The sequence below is a fragment of the Zootermopsis nevadensis genome, unplaced genomic scaffold, assembly GCF_977971745.1.
Source record: "Zootermopsis nevadensis isolate Lab colony 2312 unplaced genomic scaffold, Znev_1.0 Znev_ptg000023l, whole genome shotgun sequence".
NCBI classification, from domain to species: domain Eukaryota; kingdom Metazoa; phylum Arthropoda; class Insecta; order Blattodea; family Termopsidae; genus Zootermopsis; species Zootermopsis nevadensis.
In genome coordinates, this window is record NW_028259155.1 from 7,016,263 (window position 1) to 7,028,581 (window position 12,319).

General features: G+C 42.2%; 1 long non-coding RNA gene across 6 annotated transcripts in view; it reads right to left on the bottom strand.

The window, feature by feature from the left end:
- The window catches only part of LOC110826769 (uncharacterized), a 78,652-nt gene that overhangs the window by 18,105 nt on the left and 48,228 nt on the right, over positions 1 to 12,319 (bottom strand). For 4 of the 6 annotated variants that reach the window (XR_015536657.1, XR_015536660.1, XR_002542139.2 and 1 more), the window contains one exon: positions 1 to 12,319. This exon is cut by the window's right edge and continues 24,731 nt beyond it. The exons of the other annotated variants lie outside the window; for them this stretch is intronic. This is a non-coding gene — a long non-coding RNA (uncharacterized LOC110826769). 6 annotated transcript variants of the gene reach the window in all.

A 12,319-nucleotide genomic window follows, 5' to 3' on the forward strand; every position in this document is an offset into this window, starting at 1 on the left:
TACATACAAACTGGTTTATTGTACAATACAAACTTCTACAATCACTTACAATTTATGGCTACTAATGGTTTCCTTCTGTAGACTGAATGTGCTGATAGACACCCATTAATGTTGTCCCCAAATTCACAGAAACAGATATATAATGTATTTTACAACTTTAAATATATGCCCCCTCTTTGGAGGACTAGCAATTCCAACATGAAGAGCAACATCTTAATTGTCAGCCAACCAATAGGAAGTACCTTACCAGGCATAAGACTGAACTGAAATGGGGTTCTTCAGCACAAATTTTGGTGTTAGGATTCTGCTGCAAGTGCAGTTCCCACTTCACCTCACACACGGTGTCTTCACACAAAAGAAAGAATTGAGTAAAGGTCATGCAAAATTTCTGAATGATTCCTTCACCAAACGTGACAACAGTCTGGTCAGGGTGTGAGAATGCTGAGCCCAGGACTTCATGGAAGCACTGCCTGGTGTGTGGCTTCTACAGCCTGTTCTGAAATAAATGTGACTCCTTCGGGCAAAATAAATACTCACTCCCCTACAAAACACAATGCCTAACTGGACTGTCTCTTCCCCCAAATCCCCAACTATACAATATGTGGATAGCCTTTACCATACAAAGTCATGATACATCTAATTACTACAAAATCAGACAGTCTGATTTTTGTATCACACTCTTTTTCACACATCCAAGATACAACACTGTGTTGTAAGTTGATACATCACAGTCTTTTCTATTTATCTCTCGTTGGCTTACGGGTTTTCACACCACGCCAGAGGCCATACAATATCTTCTTGGCTTACGGGTTTTTTACACCGCGCCAGAGGCCATGCACACTCACTCAGAATCATTCTCTTGGGTTTCAGTACGGAAATATTAAACCAAATAGAATAATTTGAGATTTAGATAAAGTTACAATGTTAATGCATCTACAAAACTCTAATTACGGCCAACATTCAGCTTGCACTGACAGCTCCTGGTCAACATTCTCACTTATGTGAACACACTTTTCCTTTATCATAAACAACTTCCTACATTAACACACTTTCTTTAAATGGCATTGATTCAACTGTAAGGCTAAGTAACAAATAAAATTAGTAAATACAGAGTGATCAAAAAGTCAAGCAACCTGTTCCTGACACATGGTCTAAAAATAAAAAGTTACAGTGGAACCACGGTTCCGGAGAATTTGACGTAAATACGTCTCTGTAATGTAATGTAATGTTATCTTCAATGTCATCCATCTTGTTACAAAATCAGATTGTTGACGGCAGTAATGTAACACAACAATGCCGAGTAAACAGATGATGTTTCCTAGGTAACATAACAATGCACGTAAGCTGACCATTGTTGTCGGTCCATATTTACACATTGTTGTCGATTTGTTGATAGGGATCTTGCACATTTTTCTGTCACTTTTTCGTAACACTTTTTTGCCGAATGACCCTTCCATATAGACGTATTTACGTCAAAAAATTAATTACATTGAAATAAAAAACACATTATGTCTCAGAAATATCCACTGTGCTCAGCAATTCACGCATTCATTCTTTAAATCATGTCTGAAAAGGCCAGTGAAGTGCAACTTTGTTATAGAAACGGTTCATGTGACAATATTCTCGATTTGCTTGGCACAGGCGAATCAGAAAATGTATCATTCAGGAAAGGTAAGTTCAAGCGAGATGCCATATGGTGTTTGATGACAAACACTCGTTACACGTATGAAAAAGATCTCTTTGCACTTACACTGTTAGAAAACTACAGACTGTTGTATGTAAGGAGCTTACAACTTCAGTGGGTTTTCTTGCGTGAATTTTTGATCATGTGGCATAAGAAGTAAAAAAACTGAACTGAACATAAAATTACACATGAATTACTCAACTACATCTCACTCTCAGTAGCTGCTCAAACCCAAAGTATAAACACATCAGGTAATACTTTTGACACCAAAGAAACATTCAATCTTAGTGTGACTTAGTTCCACACAGTTTTGTTCTGCAAGGCTGAGGCAAGAAATATGAATGGCCCACAAAAGGCTTTTCTGTTCCATCTTGGCTTATGGAATGGAGCTCACAGCAGTTGCTGCTTCTTCATCTCAGGTGAGTGCTTGGCTCATCCAAGTTGACTTGTGCTGATGCCTTTACCCCTCCATCTAGTCTGGTTAAACACCAATTCCCTTTACACTTATACACTCCTATGTAACACTGATTGGTAACTGGTACAGTACACATTAAAATGAAGGCCAATCAGCAATGGAAACTTTTATCCAGAACTTGACGTTTAAGGCTTTCAGTTTCATTTGTAAATCCTCAACACTGACATCTTTAAACTGAAATTCACTAAAACCCATAAAGCTTTCACCAAATTAATTAGTCATATTGAACTGCTGAGTGTATAAAATTCATCTTTTGAAATCCACTGATGGCTGATACTGATTCATTGTGATAACAGTTGTGCAGTGAGTTTGTCAAGGCATAATACATCAATATCAATATTCTGCCAGTGTACTAGTAGACTATGTGGGATTTGAAGTTTTCATGGCGGCGAGTCTGAAGATTGCTGTCTTCTGGATTGTTGTACTGTGTAATCTGGTAGATGTCCAATATTTCAGAGGTCCATGCTGCCTCCATCATCACGGCGATGAATAAGCCATGTGAGCGGAAAGCGCTAGATTTATAGGAACAGGACATAGAGAGAGGTCCGAAAGACAGCCCTTTTGAGGGCCTCAGGGAGTCCATCTGGTGGGACACACAGGAGTTGGGTGATCAAGATGCGGGGGGAAGCAGGAGAGTGGAAGGGAGCACTTGGTGGGGACAGATTGCCATGCTCTCTGGGATGCTTCCAGAGCCTTAGGAGGGAGTGACTGAGAGGCTTCCATGACCGGCTCAGGCGAAGTTCATCCTCCCTGTTGACAATGTTGGGATGCAATTCAATTTTGATGGCCTCCCTGATCATCCGATCCATGTATCCAGATCTTGTCGACAGGATAGAGGTGTCCTGGAGTTGGATGCGGAGGCATGGATTGTATTTGTTTCTGTGTCAGTTGAAGGTGTTTTGCACACACGTCAAAATGATATGCGAGTAGGTTCAATAGCTTTCACTACAAAAGCCTTAGATTTAGAAGCAGTTTTCTTATCTTCCACAAGATTATGATCCGTTGTTTTTGGACTATGGCATATGAAAGCCCATACACTGCTCAAAGTATGAAGGATGCTGTATGACTGATGAAAAATGAAGGCTGGCAACCTTACAAAGAAAGTCATATGATACACCATGTTGCACTCTAAAGACTACAAAAGAGCAACTGGATGACCCTGCAAGTATGAACCTGAAAAACCATTTCTAATCCCTCCAAAGTAGGAAGTGGAAGCATAAGGCAGTCCTTGGACTAACCACCAATCAAGTCAGATGAACAGCCTACAATGTTGTTGAAGCTGAAGGGATAAACCATCCATTTATTAATGAAAGTCAATGGCTGGTTGGTATTGGTGGTTGAAGAGTTGAATAAAACCCCAAAGTCAACATGAAGTGCCTGCAAACAATCCATCTGCAGAAATATTTTCTCGAACTGGGCCTACACCAGCAACCTCCATCACCCTGTGATTCATGTGGTGGATTGTATTTGGACAACAATAAGAAGAATAATGCCGCCAAATGGATTCAGTGATAGTGATGGATCAATTTCACTCCATGTGTGATGGGTGCAAGGACTCAGAAGACTGAATAATTACAGCACGTCCACAAAAGTGGCGGCAATGTCGATTTTGAAATTACGCTAAACTAAACAACAATACGGGGTCACAGGCCAATCTCTTTTTTTAAACCAGGCCACATTTCTTCGCATTCACTACCAAGACTCCTCAAGAACGCAATTAAAATTTGTTCCGAAGAATTTACCTAATGACAGAATTGTTTATATGTCACAGACTTACATAAACATCACCAAGTTCCCTAACTTTTAAAACTTGTTTTAAATTTATTAATTAAAACAAGTAAATTCTGCCATCAATATAAATAAGTTGATGTAAAATTATCACTCTTTATCTGACTCTAAAGCCAAAAGTATATTAATAAATTTGAGAAGATTGTCGATAAGTATTAGGATAAAAAGTAACCTGAACTTCGATTTAAGTTACTCCCAGCGGTGAGTCCAATGATGGCTGTCTTCTGAGTTGAAGCACCGTGTAGTCTGGTAGATGTTTTCTAGTGTTTCATAGGTCCTTGCTGCCTCCATCACCACGGCGATGAGTTACATGGTGCTAAACTCAGAAGACAGCCAACTTATAACTTCAAATTACCCCACGTTTCCCCAGCCCTTGGTAACAGGCCATAGTGCAGTGAAAAAGACTTTCAACTGCAACAAACTTTTGAGAATGCCTGTACCTGAAACTGTTGCCACAGTAGTCCGTACTCTCAAGACACTTCCTCAGCAACTACTTGCAAGTTTCTTTATTCCTCTGAAACAGAAAATATCCAGAAATGTTGGCTGGTGCCCCGGACCAGACTGGTGATCACCGCGCCCCCAGACTTCGACAATCGCAAAGTTCCATGGCTACACCACTTCTTCTCAGAAACAGCGCTGCTGGGAGGCTGAAACAAGAACAAAATCTGCGGGACACGAGGCTTATGCCTCACCGCTGCATTTGCTTATGTTAGTGTGATCTAAGGAAATTTAATTTCTGTCTGTTGTAACTAGAAAATTAGGAAACAGTGTGATCAACAATATCGACAAAGTAGGAATCAGTCCTATGGTTTTGGTGAGTTGCAACTCTCGTACTTGGTACAACTCATGGTACCTATCGGCCAACTTCAGAGGCACGTCTGAGAATATCCAAATCTAATTTTGGTTCCCAATGCATGGACAACCACTGAAAAACGTTGTGAGCACATGAAGACCATGAAGGAAAGAAAATCTGCAATCAGTGGAGAATGTGTAGTGTCCAATCCATTTGTGTACAGGACTGGAAAGTGTACACAATTACATGCTAATGCAATAATAGTGAAAGTATGGAAGTGGCTTAAAGTGGCGGCCACTATGTTACAAGTTGGATAATTCAAAATGGTGAAGACAAGAATTCAGTTACAAAACATTTTGCTGTAGACCACTCTTTCCCACAAATAAATGACGTGGAAAATGAATTCTGTTTCCTGTAAAGGCGATTATTTCCGCAGAAAGACTTTCAGGGAGGGGCAGTGCGTCCATAAGGGTTACTCAGACCACGAATTGCTAATTCATATTTTTTTAAACAAGTCCAATTGAGGTGTAATTTCGCGTTCTACATAATGAATTTTTTATCGCTTTTCTACCATCGCCATCTTCCGGACCGAGGTTGAACTACGTAGTAGAGACCCTTTCTGACAAGGGTGCAAAGTGGCGTTAGTGTAGGGTTGTCTCGTACGAGCAATTCTTGTTGCGCAGTGTCAAGGTCGTGAGATGGGCGCGAAGGAGGAACGTGTGGCGAATAATTTTGCTGTAAAGCCAATATTTCGGCTTCAAAGACTGTGGAGCTGATTCAGAAGGCTTACGGTGATGCAGCGGTAAGCCGAACAATTTTTGAGTGGCACTAACGGTTTCGAGAGGGCAGGGAGTCAGTGAAGGACGACGAACAAGTCGAACCGATAAAAACATTACCGCCGTCGCCAAAATGGTTCACCAAGATCGAAAAGTGACGTCTCGGTTAATAGCAGACACACTTGGCATCCCGAAAACAGTGGCTCTGCGGATTTTAAGCGAAGATTTGCGAAAACGAAAACTGTGCGCCAGATTTGTCCCGCATGCCTTGACGCGAGAGCAAATGGACGAGCGAGTTGTTAAACATGATTAACAGGGAAGAGAACTTTCTGGACAAGATCATTACAGGTGACGAGAGTTGGTGTTTTGCGTACGATCCCTAATTGCGCTTCCAAAAATCAAGAGTGAAGATGATGTTGATCGTGTGACCTGACAGTCAAGGCGTTGTGCACAAATAGTTCGAGAAGCTGAGAACTCTTTTTGGGCAGAATAATGGACCTGTCGTCTGACAGAACACTAAATAATAATAACGGGGGACAAATTAAGTTGCACCAACGCAGTAAGACGCTCCATAACGCTGGCACTGGGGACAGCACAAATCAACACAAAACCGCACAGGCTACCCGAATCCCAAAAGGCGGAGGTAGAAAGGCAAGTGACTAGATTGGTAGAAGAAGGAATAGTCCACTTTTGATAGGACCAAAGAAGTTAGACGCGAGTGGAGAGAATACCCGGAGGCCGGCGTCTGAATGAGAAAACGGTAGGAAATGCATACCCACTTCCTGCCACATCCGAGATATTGGATCAATTAGGACAGTCCAAGTATTTTTCGTGCATGGACATGGTAATGGGACACCACCAGATCGAGCTCCGGGAAGAAGACAGAGAAAAACCGCTGTTAGTACGAAGCAAGGTCACTGGGCCCACAAGAAATTGCCTTTCGGGTTAAAGACGGCCCCAGCAACCTTACAGTCTACAGTACTGTGCGAATTAGTTTCCCGACAACCATTCATATTCATTTTCCAGGTGAATTCGATTCTACATAATGCCTGCAGTTGGAACACCGTCAAGTAGTCCAATCAGAAAAAAATCTGCTCACATGGCATAGCATTGAGCAAAGTATAGGAAAATCAGGCTATGGTAAAAGAGACTGCGGTCTTCTGAGTCATCGCCATGGAAGCTGGACCTTCAAAAAAAAAAGTCAAGTGTGCTAGCCCAAAATCTTTTCAGGATATACTGAGGATGAAAGAGCCAACAACACGTCCAAAGGGCTATTATGTTGCAGCATGGAGAAAGTCGGCCTTTGGGCGAGCATTGGATTATCCGTGGTGACAACTATTCGCGGAGGCATTGCTTTCTGGCAGCATTTGAAGCCCACCGCCGATCATAACAACGCCACGACGACTTCCCCGGTACGATCGAGTCTTGAGCCATACACGGCTCAACAGTGTGATGACTAAGCTACGTCTTCACCGCCGTCAGAACCTCAAATGTCCCCAATAAATCCGATTTCTTTATTCATTGTTTACATGGAATTGTTCACTTCATTTTCATAAATCGTGACCCGTGCAAGAGTAACCCCAAAACGCACATTTAAACGGAGCCTCGTATTCGAAATTGCATTTAAAGAGCCCCGTCGCTACCGGGTCCAATCTTCTGCGACTTCAGTAACAAAGGAACAGCCGAGCCATCGAGCTGCCTACGTGAATGGTGATCAGCACATATGCGTTCCTGTATATCTTGAGTCTAAAAATAATCGCCTGACCTCCTCATAGTCAACATGGATTTCCCTTCGACCAGTTGTGTGCTGACAGAAGCTGAGCGAAGGGCACTTCTAGAAGAAGGTTTAGATGAAAGTGACTGTGAATATAGTTCGGACACCGACAGTGAAATAAGACATTGACATACACAGTTGGTGACACCTGGAGTTACCGTCAATAGTGATAGTGGTGGCGCAATAGAGGAAGAAATCTTAGAGGCAAATTCGGGTTCTGTTTCCAACAAGTATGTGTGGGAAGATATAGAATCATTTACCCCTTCAAGAGAAGCATTCTGTAATGAGGCTAACAACCTTGCACCGTAAAAAGAAAGAAACCCTGTAATGGACAATGTGAAGAAGGAAGTGAGAGCTGTTGCCATGAATTTAAAAGAAAATGTGTTTCCGACAGTTCGACACTGCTGGACTAGATGTCGTAAGTTCATTTGAGAACATTTTCGATATAGCTCTAGAGATGCGCTTTGTATCAGGATCGATACGACGAAGGGAAGGATCAGAGTAAGTTGTCGGCTCACTTATTTAGATATTCAGTGTTGGCAACGCGTCAGTTCCTGGACACGTGTAATTTCCATAGCAAATTCATCATCGGCTATGCAAATTATGAGAAAGGGACGAGGTAGACCTGCAGTAAGCATTCGAATCCCTACGCGGGCATTAAAATTGTAAAATTCCTCTTTTAGGATCCCTCCTTAGAAGACCCTGATGACCCCTCTTCTGTCTCTCCTCTCAGCCTTCTGATGTGCCTAATATTCAGACATCGAATTCAGAACCAGTGTCAGCTTCAAGCCAGCCACGTACTTCCGACAGACCTGCAAGTAATAGGCCTAGCTTCCAAACATCAAAATCTCTCTGCCAAGGCACAACTGCCTCATTCTACGTCCCTAAACAGTAAAAACAACCTCGGCTATAACATTACGTGGTCATCATTCAGAGTGTGTTTTTGTCTTAAAATTTCGTGCACTGAGTGTGATATTTTGGTAAACACAAGCCGTAAAACCTTGTCGTTATACAGGTCAGAGCCAGCTGCAGAACTGTTCCGCCTTATTCTCGATTCTGAAAGCCAAGCCACGGCCGCACACGTGTCTTCATTCAGCAGACAGAATTATCTTAGGGTGGCTAATAAAACCTTTGAAAGTGCTACAAAGTTAAAATTATACGGGATCCATGGAATGTAACAAAATTAATATTTGTGTATGTATGGATATTTCACAGGATCGAAAGAGAACAAGAAAACATGGAGAACAGGGGTGCCAATATTGTTGCATACATTAAGGGCTGCCCAAACAAATGAAGAAAACGTGAAATGATAAGTCTTCCTCATGCCTACAAACGGGTTCTATGGTTTATTTAAGTTGGTTTTATTTGAAGCCACTTGTAAGGCGAAGTGCGGTGTTTAATAGGACAATTGTCAAAGCGAGATTTTTGGATTTCAGTGAAATTTCGGTGCGTGTACTTTCTATAAAAAAACGTCCCGGTTACAGAGGAAAGCCGGAAAGTTTCGATCCAGCTAAAGTTGGAAAAAGAAATATTCCAAAGCCACCTCCAAAATCAAAGGCAGGTCCGAAATCTCCCATGCTTCCACCACCATCACATCTACAAACTAAGGAGAGCCCACAGAAAAATGATTCTCTGATAACTGAGGCTATTTTTGGTGTAGACGTTAGTGTCACGGAAATAGCACCAAAACAGCCATTCTCCGCCAACTACAGTAAAATTGTTGATATAGCGGTTATCGAGTGGACGAGAAACAACTCGAAAGAGTAATCGCCCGCGAGGAAATAGCCTATTATGCGACTGCAATGCTGCATTAACGACTACTCGAAGTTAAAGCGCTAACTAGCGCAGAAAAAGATATCAGAAAGGCAATAGCTGACGATGTATATAATGTGCCGCATATATCTTAGCCAAACTGGAACATACAAAGATAAAATGGGAAAGTAAACGAGACTAGAGGTCCCGCCTCTTCCGATCACTGTAGTTCAAGGATTTGGTGGATATCACGCAGCCGAGGTAAACGCATTTGAGGAAATACCGTCTCCTGGTATCGCTGGTGATTGGTTATGGCGCTAGCATCTCCGCATGCTGAACCAGTGCCGAATTTCCACATTGGTAAACCAGCTAACACAGAATTTACGATCAACTTGGTTGGAAAATTCTACCCAATAGGACCGCGACGTCCAGAAATAGGACAGAGACTTGCAGGCTATGGGATCACCGCAGTAACCTTCCGACGAATACGTACCTGGAACAAGGTTCAACTGCGATATATACCACGTATATCAGACATAGTTGGCCGTTTCGAAATGAAAAAGTTACTCATAAAAACTTGTGCCTCGCTGGAGGAGAGTCACAAGTGAAGACAAGACCAAGCGAACTAGAAGAGCACGAACTGTGCAGCCACTAGTTCGATTGCGATCATGGGATCAGCATACGTTTTTGGCTTTCAACTATACAAAGAAGACGGCCGATGAAATCGTCGTAGTCGAAAACTAGCAAATTGGAGCTGCACCATGGAATATGCCAGATGATTGGTATAATAATCGAAACGTGCGACGGAATATACCAGAGATTATCGGAACAGAGAGGTTTAGAGCTATCTCAATTCGACAAGACCTTCAGACGTCAAATGCGATTCGAAGGATGATTAAAACACAACGTTAATCGTCAAGTAAAACCGCATTACAAACGAGAGTTTTGGAGCGGACCAAGACAAAGCTAAAATAGCAAAACAAAACCGTACCAATGCAGCTATGAGCTGAATCACAGCTGTGACAGAATGCTAAATGCATGCTCGTGTGATATGTACTGTACTATGAAATTCCTCCTTAATAATTATGTATTTATTTTATTGTCAAAATGTAACCCAACAGACCAGATAGTGCAGTAAATTATATCAGTATAAATTAGAATCATAAATCTTACAAAGGATATATAAATCTTTTTCATCGGATACATAAATTGGGTGCTATCTAGTGGATGACATGTGGCCCTCACAGATGTCAGAGGTAAAAGAGTCTGTTTTGGGTATTGCCTCATTTCCGTCACCACAATATGACTATTCATATTTGACCCTTTATAAACCACTATCTGGACTGAAGGGTAAGCATTATTATTCTGTCACTGCTGTTCGCTGGAACGTCAGATTACTCTTTGAATAAACTCTACGTGGACTTGGATATCGGACGTCGCTGATTCACCTCCAGGCTTCCTGCGTGAGGAACCTTACCATCCAATTATCCCAACAAATAGACAACCGATCAGAAACTCTACTACAATAGACGACTACAACATTACCTGTGGCAACGGCAATATAACAACTACAACTACTGAAAATACATTACAGAGTCCGGCATTTTCGTTACAAGCGAGAATGAGGCATGTAGGCATTCGACTGCGTATTTGCCCTTAAAACACACACACGGAGAGAAAATTTAGCAAATAAAAATGACTCAGGTTTGAATGTCGGCAGAAACCCGTCTAGAAATCTGGATTTTGCTCGGTTCTTCCAGGCTAATTCCCAGATGTAGGCTGAGAAAGCGGTTTTTATGAACTCGATAATTTAAGAACTTCTTATTGTCAGACACAAATATTATTCCAAGGTAAATATCCCGTGCAGGGTGCTAAAGTGTCCTTAAGTGGTGCATAAATCACCAATCAAGATACGCAATTGCAGATCTTGATCACAAAGATTAAAATATTTTCACTTCCACATTACACGAGCGTCTCGGCCGTTGTTGGACGCTTTTGTCAAAAGAACGTATATCACAGGGGCTAGTGGACACGGCCCTGTTCACGTCCAACATCGCTATGTTACATTATGTGCAGCTTCTCAAGGGGAGAGGCACATTCTATGTAGCAATGATGTGTCTCCTCACAGCCTCATTGCTTCTCCAGGTACGTGACACGTGTTCATTTCTCACACGCCTGCAGCGCATCGCCTAAGCCTAGAACGATCTATGAAATTCTTTGTCACGATGATCCTGCGTCGCCGTGACCTTTGATTTGATATGCGCTGTGAGCAATATAGAACAGGCGCGGCTGAAAGTTCCAGAAATTCAAGGCGCGTTGCTTAGTTTCTTTGTTTTGCTAGGAGTCACCGACCAGAGGATGTCTCTAGTCAACCGTTACGCGCTGTGCTACACGATCGGACTTCATACGAAAAGTTGCATTGTTCTGCCTGCTACGTCATAAGCAGGATCATAAATCGAGAAGATAAAACAGCTTCGCCATGTCTGTCTGACCTCATATGACAACTACGGAACTGTTCTATTGGTGCTCTTTAAACATCTGTGGGGCAGTAATAACTGACATGAAGACATATTAAGAGTCTCTACGTGTGGGATTGGTTGGGAGGGGATACCACGCGCAGGCGCACGACAAACATGGTTGCGCACATTCTCAAAAGGTAAATTCTGGCGAATGCGACTAAACTATTTCCCTGCTTGCACATTACATAACATTTTTAAACAGCTGCACTCGATTCTGTTGGTCAAATTAGATTCAAAGATTACTCGCTGTCCTTTGGAGACGGGAGTCAATAGACGCGATCTTACCGTCACTCGAGGCAAGATTTACTGTGCGCGCGGATAGGGGGAATGCTGTCAAAGAAGCTTCAGAATTCCTTTCCCGATGTTGCTGGACCAATTAATGCAACTTCCTCTCCTCGATCCAAAAAACGTAAAGGGCAGCCCACCACGAACTGTGCACATTTTGAGAAGGAATTGTTGGATATCGAGTCTAAGAAACTGTCGTTGCTACGAGGGAAGTCTGGTAAAGATGATGAGGACATGAACTTCTTCAAATCTCTCATGCCTCACGTAAAGCAACTTCCTTCTATTAATAAGCTGAACTTCCGGAGCCAAGTCCAAAATATGGTCCATTGGCTGCCTTCATTTTCCGAACTATTAAAATTTCCAAGAACGCACTTTCCGCGAGCAAGGTCACGTTTACCTGACCAAGCCATCGTGGATACTAATGTTGTTGAACGCGTCTCTCACGTAGAACACAACAAGCGATTACCTCGCTT